This window comes from Rhyacophila brunnea, unplaced genomic scaffold, assembly GCF_057557595.1.
Source record: "Rhyacophila brunnea isolate RB1 unplaced genomic scaffold, BYU_Rbru_1.0 scaffold_6, whole genome shotgun sequence".
NCBI classification, from domain to species: domain Eukaryota; kingdom Metazoa; phylum Arthropoda; class Insecta; order Trichoptera; family Rhyacophilidae; genus Rhyacophila; species Rhyacophila brunnea.
The window spans coordinates 21,385,289-21,396,039 of record NW_028233276.1 but is presented as its reverse complement, the minus strand read 5'-3'; positions in this window follow the sequence as shown (position 1 = coordinate 21,396,039).

The window sequence follows — 10,751 nt, the reverse complement described above, 5'->3', positions numbered from 1 at the left end:
CGTCCTCCAGTAATCTCTATCCTGATATCTCTTACTCCAATTGGTCACACTCAGTCTCTCTAACGATATCCACTCATCCCTTCCAGGGGCGACTCAAGGGCTGAGTGCCTACTGGGGTTCCTTCGTAACTAAACCAATTGCATCTAACGACATCACTGGTCGATCGAAGTCGTCGCACCATCATGGCATTAAGTATATTTAAACTAAATTTTGTTAATTATTTTAGATAGCGATTAAGAGTTTTTTTTTGTACATAAAACAATAGTATTGCCAGGTAATAAATCATAATTTACGTAAACCAATTTATATATATTTCCGGTATTGGAATCGAGAATTCGAATTCAAGGATTAAAAGTTCTGCCCGGATTGCAATCCCTAGTATGTAGGTACCGAAGTTTTCTGTATCGATCATTCTCACATAACATGCATGTTAAAAACGTATGAGGAGACGAATTCAGGCGTGTCACTTGTAGCTGCCCGATTCGTTCGTCTTTGTCACTGTTTTTGACGTTTTCATCTTTCGGTTGTGAGCGGTTTAATCACACGCCAACCCCGCGGGCGCCGGTGCTTCGCCGATGGACAAAAAAAATACCACGGCCCGTGCGGAACAGGTTAGAAGAGCAGTGTGGCCAGGACATAAACTATAATTTATGGCGCATTATTTATAGTCACGTTTTTTATGCAAATATGATTATATTGATAATACGATGATGCTTAACGAGGAATGTATAATGCATAAATTTTGTTATATTAAAAACGTCTCTAATAAATTTATAATAATATTAATGACTGTATATGCTTCAGACTTTCACGGTTGTTTGTTATCGTATTTATAGATTTTTGGGTTTTCAGCGTATTTACTTCTTCTAATGACTCAATCTCTTGAGAATGGCCTCTACAACGAGCCAGAAACGTTTAGCAAAGAAGGAGGAAGTACACACGGTGAAAACCCAGAAATATATAAATACGATTAAATGAAAACTGTAACTTTAATTTAAAAAACGCAGTGGTGGTGAGTATCACGATATGAATATTGCGAGATTTTTTAAAAATATAATTATTATGAACCATAATGTAAATAAACTGTTTCATAAAGTAGTTCTATTATTCCATAAAAAAATGGCCAGATTTGTATATTTCGTGTATTGTTGTGTTATTTTGTTGTTTAGTATTTTGCAGGTAAATTTCGTAATTGTGTTGTCTATGCAGAGTTTCGAGAGCCCATCGCTTTTTTCTGGTATCAGGCAGTCATCAATAATATTATACATCGTTTGAGATGAGACAGTAGAGAGAGCACCATCCCCAGTTTGATTTTTTTTATATATAGGCTTACAGCTCTCCTTGGCCTGTTTTAGCGTCTGTTGCGAGATATTGATTTAAGTTATAGTTGTCGTAAGTGTAGCAGATATTTTATTGAATGTTATTTAGCTAGGATACTTTGAGTTACTTGAAAGATGGCATATATGGTGATTTACTGCAATATCTCAAAACTAGTATCGTCAAACAGTGTGATACTCTCCATGATAATATACAAATCAGAGACACATTTAAAATCAACATGTGATTTTTACCAGACATGTATTTTAAACCTCCGCCAACGGCATCAGATATGGGCATTCTAATACTACCCTCTATATAAATGTACCTCATTAAAAAAATATATATTGAATGACTTTTCCAATGAATACACACAATAATATTGATATTTAAATCATTATAATATCAAAAAAAAGATAAATAATATTCCACCAAGTACAAACCTTTAAAATATTTAATTAGTAGGTATTAATTTTTTATGGTATTTAATAAAAAAAATGATTTTGGTGGAATTGGATCAAAGTGTTTTTTTTTGTTTATTAAAAACCAAAGCAAAATATTTGTATAAAAAGGTAAAACATATTATGTATTTAAATGCGTTATGATATTTTTATAAGTATTTATTACAACGTGAACCGTTTGAAGTAGTCTATATTTGACATTATGCTTTTCGATTAAATCAATAAGAGCTTTTTTGTTGTGGTATTACTATTTTGGGTGCACACTTTAAAAGACGATCTCACCGGGGTCACCGAGAACAGTATGGGGCTATGAGTTTCGTCTGATATACTGACCACATATAAACAATGGAATTACTTATCTTGGTTCGGTGCGTCGCTGAATTATTTTTTCGTATCGTTTTATTTTTTTATGTGTATGAATGTTTTTCTGTAATAAATTGTCTCATTGTCTATTGTGCGGATCAGCGTTATTTTCAATCGAGCATTTTAAGCATACACTTAACCCTCTACATTAATAATTGCATTGTAAAAATAACTTTATAATTTCATTACAAAAATAACTTTATAATTTTAATATAAAAACAGCTTTATAATATTTGCAATGCATTTTATTAATTCGACACATTCGTATCGAGAATCATGCACTCACTGTTCTTTCGTCGATTAAAACATGGCAGACGGTATAAAAATGAAGATATGCGACTATTTAATTCGAACATTGTAAACATATTATATTTTTATCATATTAATACTTAGTTATATATATATATATATATATATTATTATAATGAATTTAGTGCCAACACCGCGACTGGCGCGTTTGGAGTAGTTGTCCATTTGATATAATTAACATGTTATTTAAATGTGGTAATTAAAAGGTCAGCAGTGATTGTGTTAATTGACTGAGGATGCGAGATGGAATTTAAAATTAAATGCAACCCCCGGTTTTGCCTGTGCCAAATTTACACTGACAACCAATACGGTTAATTCACTAAAGTGACTACTTTAATCATTATGTATTTGCCATTGGTGAGTATGCATAGTGCGAGAAGATGCCGAAAGACGAAATCTGGGTCACAAAAAGGCTCAAATGGAAAAGTACAAAATTTTAATTCATTAGATATAAAATGACGATAATCTAATTGAATAAAAACAAACCATTATGTAATACTTATTCCACATAGTTAAATAATAATCAGGACTAACTTTCGTCCGCTTCAATGGGACATTGTCAACTGAACTCTTATAAAATCCAAAGATGCTAAAATCAAGGTCGCTAACAAAATACGATCAATAATTTAAAAATACGATTCCGTAAAATTTAGGTAATTTCCATTCAGTTACTATTTTAAATTATTAAAACTTACATTAACCTTTCAGTACCTAGACCTATATATAGATGAGAGTGCTTGAACAAATATTATTTGTTATTTTCAATGTTATAAAACATGTTTCATTATTCATGTAAGACAATAATAAGCATTCCAATAAAAGGGTTAGGTTGGTACATACCTCCATCGACAATGCATAGTTTACCTTTAAACTTTGCGTAAAGCTTTACAAGCCTTTCTCGATATGGGAGCTTTTGTTTTTATCGACTGATTTGATTGTCATGAGATTGTTTAAATTATTTAGACTCGCAATAACGGTATTTTTTAACTTTCTTCCATAGAACCTACTTGTATGTACTACCACTAGGTACCACTTATATTAAATATTATATAATATAAAATGATTTAAAATCTGATCACATTTTGTATAGGTATAGGTATCAGTAATCAGGTAAGTAGCTCAAGTGTGTCTATGTCAAAGCAAGTTTAAAAGTTCTATTTCTTATATTGAAAGCTATTCACGAATGCTTCACTATATTACCCTCAGTTGATCATTTGATTTATAATTATTAATGATAATTGCTTAATATTTTCAGAAATATCTTTACTACTTAATATTAACTTCGGGTCATTTATTATTAGGTGGCAGTTTTGCATTTGATAAACTTTGAAATAACGGACATCTGTAACTACATTCCACCTTTAGTAATATTAATGTTAAGTTACTAAGTTAACATCAATATTTTATTACACACTTCAAAAGATTTAATTTTTGTTTTACACGTTGATACCACCAATAACTAATAATAATTTGCACCGTTATGTTTCTCTTCTTCGAATTAGGTATATAAAGTTTTAAGTAAATTTTGAAAAAGAATTTGAAATTAATTTATAATTCTTCTTCCTCAGCGCTAGATTCCATGTTGTGAATGGCCTCCTTCAAATCCGCTCGATTCTGACTAATATTCCTAGCCAGTCCTGTTCAGTCGTTATTTTGGTCTTATTATCAAAAAGGATGAAAACCACACAAGAGGTGTATGGAAAAGGATAAGAGACGTGCCTCACTCTCCTATGTGTACATTTAACTTAAAATCATGTAAATTTAGTTAAAATACATTGAGTGGATAGCGAGTGGAGTCCTGAGATATTCTCAGTCACAAAAAATAGGCTTCACATCAAACATAGGATCCCGTGATACACCTGATTAAGACCAGGTGTGGTGCAGGACGGGTGTGGTTGGGTAGGGCCATTAGCTTCAACGTTCTTCTCATCGTCACTAAACTTTGTTTTTAGTCACACCCTTGGTCGCTTCCGCTGATCTACTCGCCGTTTATGTTAAAACTTTTTATTTAATTTCCCTACATATTTCTCTAGCGACTAAGTATTCAATTTCACTTAGGTACCCACTGCATTTATAACAAATAAGCTTATGTTTACGTATTATAGCATAAGGAATATAAATAAATTAGTAACGTTATTATGTTTACATAAATGAACACAAAATATTTATCATTAATTAAAGTGGAATAACATTTACAGCAATTTTCCGCGCCAATTTTACATACAATTTATGTTTGCGCCTGACTAGGTAACATGCTAAATGAAAGTGTTTTTGCTATGTTAAAGTAAATTAATTCTTGCATACCTACTATTTTATTTTCTAGTGATTTAATAACATGTTGACTATATACGTACTTTTATTTTATTTAGTTGAGTATTTATTTTATAAAAAATATACATATTCAGGTAAGAAAATAAATATCCATTTTATTGAATATATTCAATATGATTTTTCTATCAATATTTAAAGCATGAATGTTTTTAATCTATTTTCTTCTTTTTCATACCATTTAATATGACTTGAGCATATGGTTTAAAGTCTTTGAATCAAGGGGTGACATCCATATATTAAAACTCAAATATTATTTACCTTCTTACTTTACCCTATCACACTTTGGCATCAAAGCACAACACAAGCATAACGTCATACTTTTAGAGTGTAAGTGTAAGAGTTAAGCGTCACCATGTAATGTCGTAAGTTCTGGGTACAATTCCTGGGTGTGGCAAATACACAATATATTGTTTTTCGATTTGTGTATGGACCTAATAGGTTGAGCAACAGGCTAACATCCATTTCTCGTAAAAACAAAATATATTAATATAACCTCCCCATTCTGTGTTGGCCCATATGATCCTCTTGGGATCGAACATGGTGAAGTTAATTAGTTAGTTTTAAGTGTAAGTTTAAAGTAGCAATGCTACAGGGTGATATACGATCATACACTATGCCGAATGAGGCAGTTGCATCATCATGAGAAAGCATATTCCAATTTAGGGGTTGACCGTCTTATGTTAAAATGATAAAAATAAAGGACTCCAATCCACAACCTTACTCGAATTCTGGTGTAATTTTCTAGAGGCCTAAGAAGGTTCTGGTTCCAACTTTCAGAAGTAACCAATTTCCGAAGGACGCCATATTGAGAAAGATATGCCAGAGCTAGTCACGGGAAATGCTATCAAATACATTCGTATAGTTCACGAAGCAGCGAGGAAAAAATACAGTCTTCTCATAAAAGTGCTGTAGAAAACATCGGAAAGCTAAGATGTACTCCAAGCAGAGTATTTTCATTACGAAAGCGCTTAACAAAATTGTGATAATATCTAAATAATTCTATTGTATATATTAATACATTTTTCTTAATATTTTAACAAAATAAGTTAAATTTTTCAATCAATTTTTATTTACACCCTCAGCCAACATATTATGTAGCATATTTTTATTATTTAATGATAACTGAACTAGATATACTACCCTAAATAACAATAATCTTAAATAGAAATTCCTCAGTACAGTGTAGAGCCGGCATTTGATGATTTTTCTTTTTAACACTTTTACGGGCTTTTACTTAATTATAATACAAACCTACCATGTTTATATTTACAAGTGTGCGTACACTTGGTCAGGTGCTCGGACACGCGTATGATTGTATACACACGCGTCGGTGTGTGCACATATTCAAGTGTTTACTCGAACTTTGCATTATCAAAAGCCGCAAAATGTGCCCAAGCTTTGAAGTGTATATGGAGTTTTTTGATTTAGTGGTTTTATTGTTTGTGTTAGTGATTATGTGCGTGTGTGCCTACGAGCCAGGCGTGGGAACGATACAGTTCGAACGAGCCAGTTTACGGTTTAATTAGCGGACTCCGCCACTAAATCAGGGCGGGCCTCGGACCAAGCCCGGCGACCCCTGACGTACGAGGGTTATCAACATAATTGAGTGTGGAATAAAATACTTATGTAGATGTTACCGATTTAGATTTTTAAAAACTTGGAATTTTTTCATTAAATTTTAAAATATACGAATGCAAATATATTCATTCGTTGAAAGTAATTACATTGGATTTTCATATTTATCTAAAATGCATAATATATATATATATATTATATATATCTGTTCTTCTATATATTATATTATAAATAAAATATATGTCTAAAATACAATTATTTCCGGCAGGTTCGTGTCACTAAATCGACAATAGTTTCCAAATATATTAGGCGATTTATTTTAAAATGGTAATTAATTTAAAACTCAATCATCCAGCACTCAGAAAGTCTTTACAAAAATTATAATTTTTAGTCGTATAGTCTTTTAAATGGAAATAAAATATTTCACTGTTTAAAACTATGAAAGCTCATCCTTGATTGTTGCACTGGACAAGCTTTTGCGTTTTATATACCTAGGCATAGAATCATTCTTTGATGCATCTTAAACTACTTGAAATACCAGCCTACCATTTATCTTTATATACCAATACGATCCAAGACTTGCAAAATAAAATGCACATATACAGCACAAACGTCAAGATCATCTGACTTCTTTGAAAGTATAGTTAATACGTTGAATCCGTACTGTAGGCGTATCATTGTCGCACTTGATCATTATCATGATGTAATAAATAACAAATGAACATTAATTTATTAGAATTAACCAAAAAACGTTCACTGGATAAATAAAAAATATAAGTACTAAAAATAAACTTTAGATGCACATGAATAAATCAGAAATTAAAACAATGATGGACACATCGTATTTAAGTAATTGTGATAGTTTAGGTTCATCAATATCAACATAAAAGTTGTGGAATTTATATTAATAATTACTTTATAATATATTATCTTTATCTTTTATTATCATTATCGCATGAAGACGTATTAAACATACACGTCATAAACGCAAATTCTAAATTTGATAAATGGGAGGAATCGCTTATTTTAATCGTGTCATAAAAGTAAACAAACGACACTCTTAATATATATATTTATATATATCAACAGATTCTTACAGTGCGGTAATAGCATAAAAATGAAAAAGGACGTAACCCACACAAATCAACAATTTACAGGATGCACAAAAACTTTTTGCTATGGTTTTCGGTCAAAGTTAAAAATACGAAATAGACAACCATGAAATTCATGTAATATAAAAATTTGGTATTTATATTCTTAATCCGATATTAATTATTGTGTTAATTAAAGACAAATCAGCAAAAATGAAGGTTACGTCATTTTTCCCAGTTTGTTCTAAATTTTGAAAATTGGCATTTGCAGCTTACATCCTTTGAATACAGCATGTGTTTAATCGTGTAAAACGTTAATATCCAATAAACCCTTTTTGAAAAAACTGAGGGTTACGTCTTTTTTCCTTTCTACAGTTGATAGCGATTGATTAGAGTATCGAGAAATTAGTGTATTATCCATGAGATTTAAGTGTAATTATAGAACAAGGTGCCATCACCTATTGCAACCGTAGACAACATACACAATCAATCAAAAAAAATAGAAACATTATGGATGCGGAAGAACCATCAACTATGTATCTCCATGTGATATATGAACGAGGTCAGCGATGGCGTGCTCGGTGATGTCAGAAAAATTACAGTAAGTTAAAACAAACACATAGAGAGACAGGAAGAAGACGTATGAGAATTTTGACAGGTGATACTGCTACCTGATAATATTTACTGGTAATATACTAATTCACTTGTGGGAAGATGTCATTCAAAGTATTGCAAAAATAACGAATATTCAGTGAGATATTATATTTTTGTGTTTAAATTATTTAGAATAAATATTTCATATTACTATGCTTTATTTTAATAAATTATAAGTAGGCTGTAGTCAAAATACTAAAAGTGTTCGAAATAATCTTTAGTTAGGTACTATTGTAGGAAAAAATCTCCAATTTCACTTTGGGATTTGATCTTTTCCACCGTATGGTTTGTAAATAAATAATATAAAAAGTGTTTACCAGTTTGTAGATTGCCCTCGCGATGCTTTGAACCCATCTGCTTATGTTAAGTGCTCCGCGGAAGAAAATAACACATGTAAGTATAACAAGACTTCTCGTGAGAGGTGAACACTGAAATTATAATTATTAACTGGTGATATTTAGTAGATATACATATTAAAAATGTGCGTGTGATGTTCTGCCCTTAATATTTGTTTTTTAATGCTTTCTATTATATTCATAAATAATCCAGTTTAAATGAATGCATTAAAAATATACATTTCCACATGATTCTTTTATTAAAAAAACTGTATTGCAATGCTGAGTCGCTTAAATATGTTATAACAAGATTTATGCACATTTATAACTGTCATAAATTCTAAAATAAATGAATATAAATTATACTCCTGGCCCAAACGCAGTTAAAATATTCATACTTTCATTTGTATAGTCGTTTTTATGTGTGCATTTATGCGTGTTTATTTTTATTTCTATCTATTACGATAAATAAAAAAATCTGTCGAAACTCTTCAAACCAACCCGCCCCACACCACGCTCAGTTGTAAGCGTATTACGAGGTTTTACATTTTGATGTATAGCCTCAGCAGTTGTTTATGCCTGGAAACATCTCAAGCGGATTTCCAAGACGGAGATCGCCACGCACTCAAGTGGATTTTGACTGAAATTAAACTGAGATTAAATTTAATTAAAAAAATGCCCATAGGAGAGACAACTACGGATAATTAACAAAATGAAATGATTCTAATTAATGTAGGTACATAATATATGTCAAAATAATACGCACATATTAAACAATGTGAAGAGATCTGACAAAATCGACGTGTACTCTCACACAACCGAATGGGTAACATAATAAATGTAGCTTGCATTCAATCTATTGTACATACTTACCGATCCAACCAGCAGTATTCGATAAATATTGAACCTATTTTCATATACATTCACACTATAAGTAATCTAACCGCTTTTACTTTGTCTTAACATATTATTACTTGAACTATTAGCGATGCCACGAATAAGGGTCGATTCCTTTTTTTGCACACTAATTTGACTCGTTCTTCTTTTTGCAAAATTAACAGAAGAAAATATACCATTATTCGATATTCCTTTTTACAGAATGTTTATTTTAGTTGTGTACATTGTAAATGACCAAATCCATGTGCAGTACTGCATGCATCGACGCGTGACACTTCTCTGCGGGTTTCCGGTCTGCCCGTCGAGCTGGTGTCCAGGTTCAAATACTTAGGAGCCACAGTTGCCGATGATGGTGGTATTTCTAGTGAGCTTGGAATCCGCATGGGTGTGGCGGGCCTGCGTTCAACCAACTTGGAGTCGCATGGAGGTCAAGGCTGTATTCTGTGAGGACCAATTGTCGTTTGTTTAACGCGTGCGTGCTACCTGTGCTCCTGTATGGCTGTGAGACATGGCTTCTTACTAAGCTTCAAGAGTCTCGGCTTTTGAGCTTTGAGAATCGATGTCTCCGCCGAATCTTAGGGGTACATCGGTACGACCGCGTTACAAATACCTGAGTTCGTGAACAGATACAATAGCCTTTGGTGATTGAAGTTATCACGAACAGACGCTTTACGTGGCTGGGACACGTACTCCGGATGCCGCCAAAGAGTGCGGTACTTCGTACCCTTGTGACACAGCCTCAAGGGTTCCGTCGCCGTGGTCTGCCCTCCCTCACCCTGCAGCGGTACTACAAGAGCGACCTACGTGCTGCAAGTCTGACATGGCGGGAAGCGCAAGAGTTGGCGATGGACCGAGGGAAGTGGCGCCAACTTGTGCTTGCCCTATCCCCCAATGTTGGGACGTGACCGGGTGGAAGAAAAAGAAAACATAGTACATATTAAGTAAAAGCACTTTTTAAACTACTGATGGTTAACCTCTTCTATATAAAAACAGTTATCATAACATTACATGCATCACAATACACAGTTCTTTTACCAGTGGTGACGATTCATCCTCATAGATCCTCATAGAACTCATAGATGAATGATTTTTTTTACCATATTGAATTTACACGGTTGGCCGCAATAAATGGCTTGATGAGCTATGCTGTACTATCATTCTTCTAACGTAGACTTTCTCACTTTTTGTATATTGTCATCATTATTAATAATTTGGTTAAGCATTTAAGCATATCTCTTAAGACGTGAAAGAATATTAACATAATATAAACCGCTCGTGAAGACGACAATCACGATTAATGAGGCATTTACTGAGAAGTCTATATAAACTATAATCATATAAAAAAGTAACTCTTTTTTTAGTAAACATTAAATAATTAATTATTTAGCGATTTCCTATCGTAAGTTTTCTTATATGTA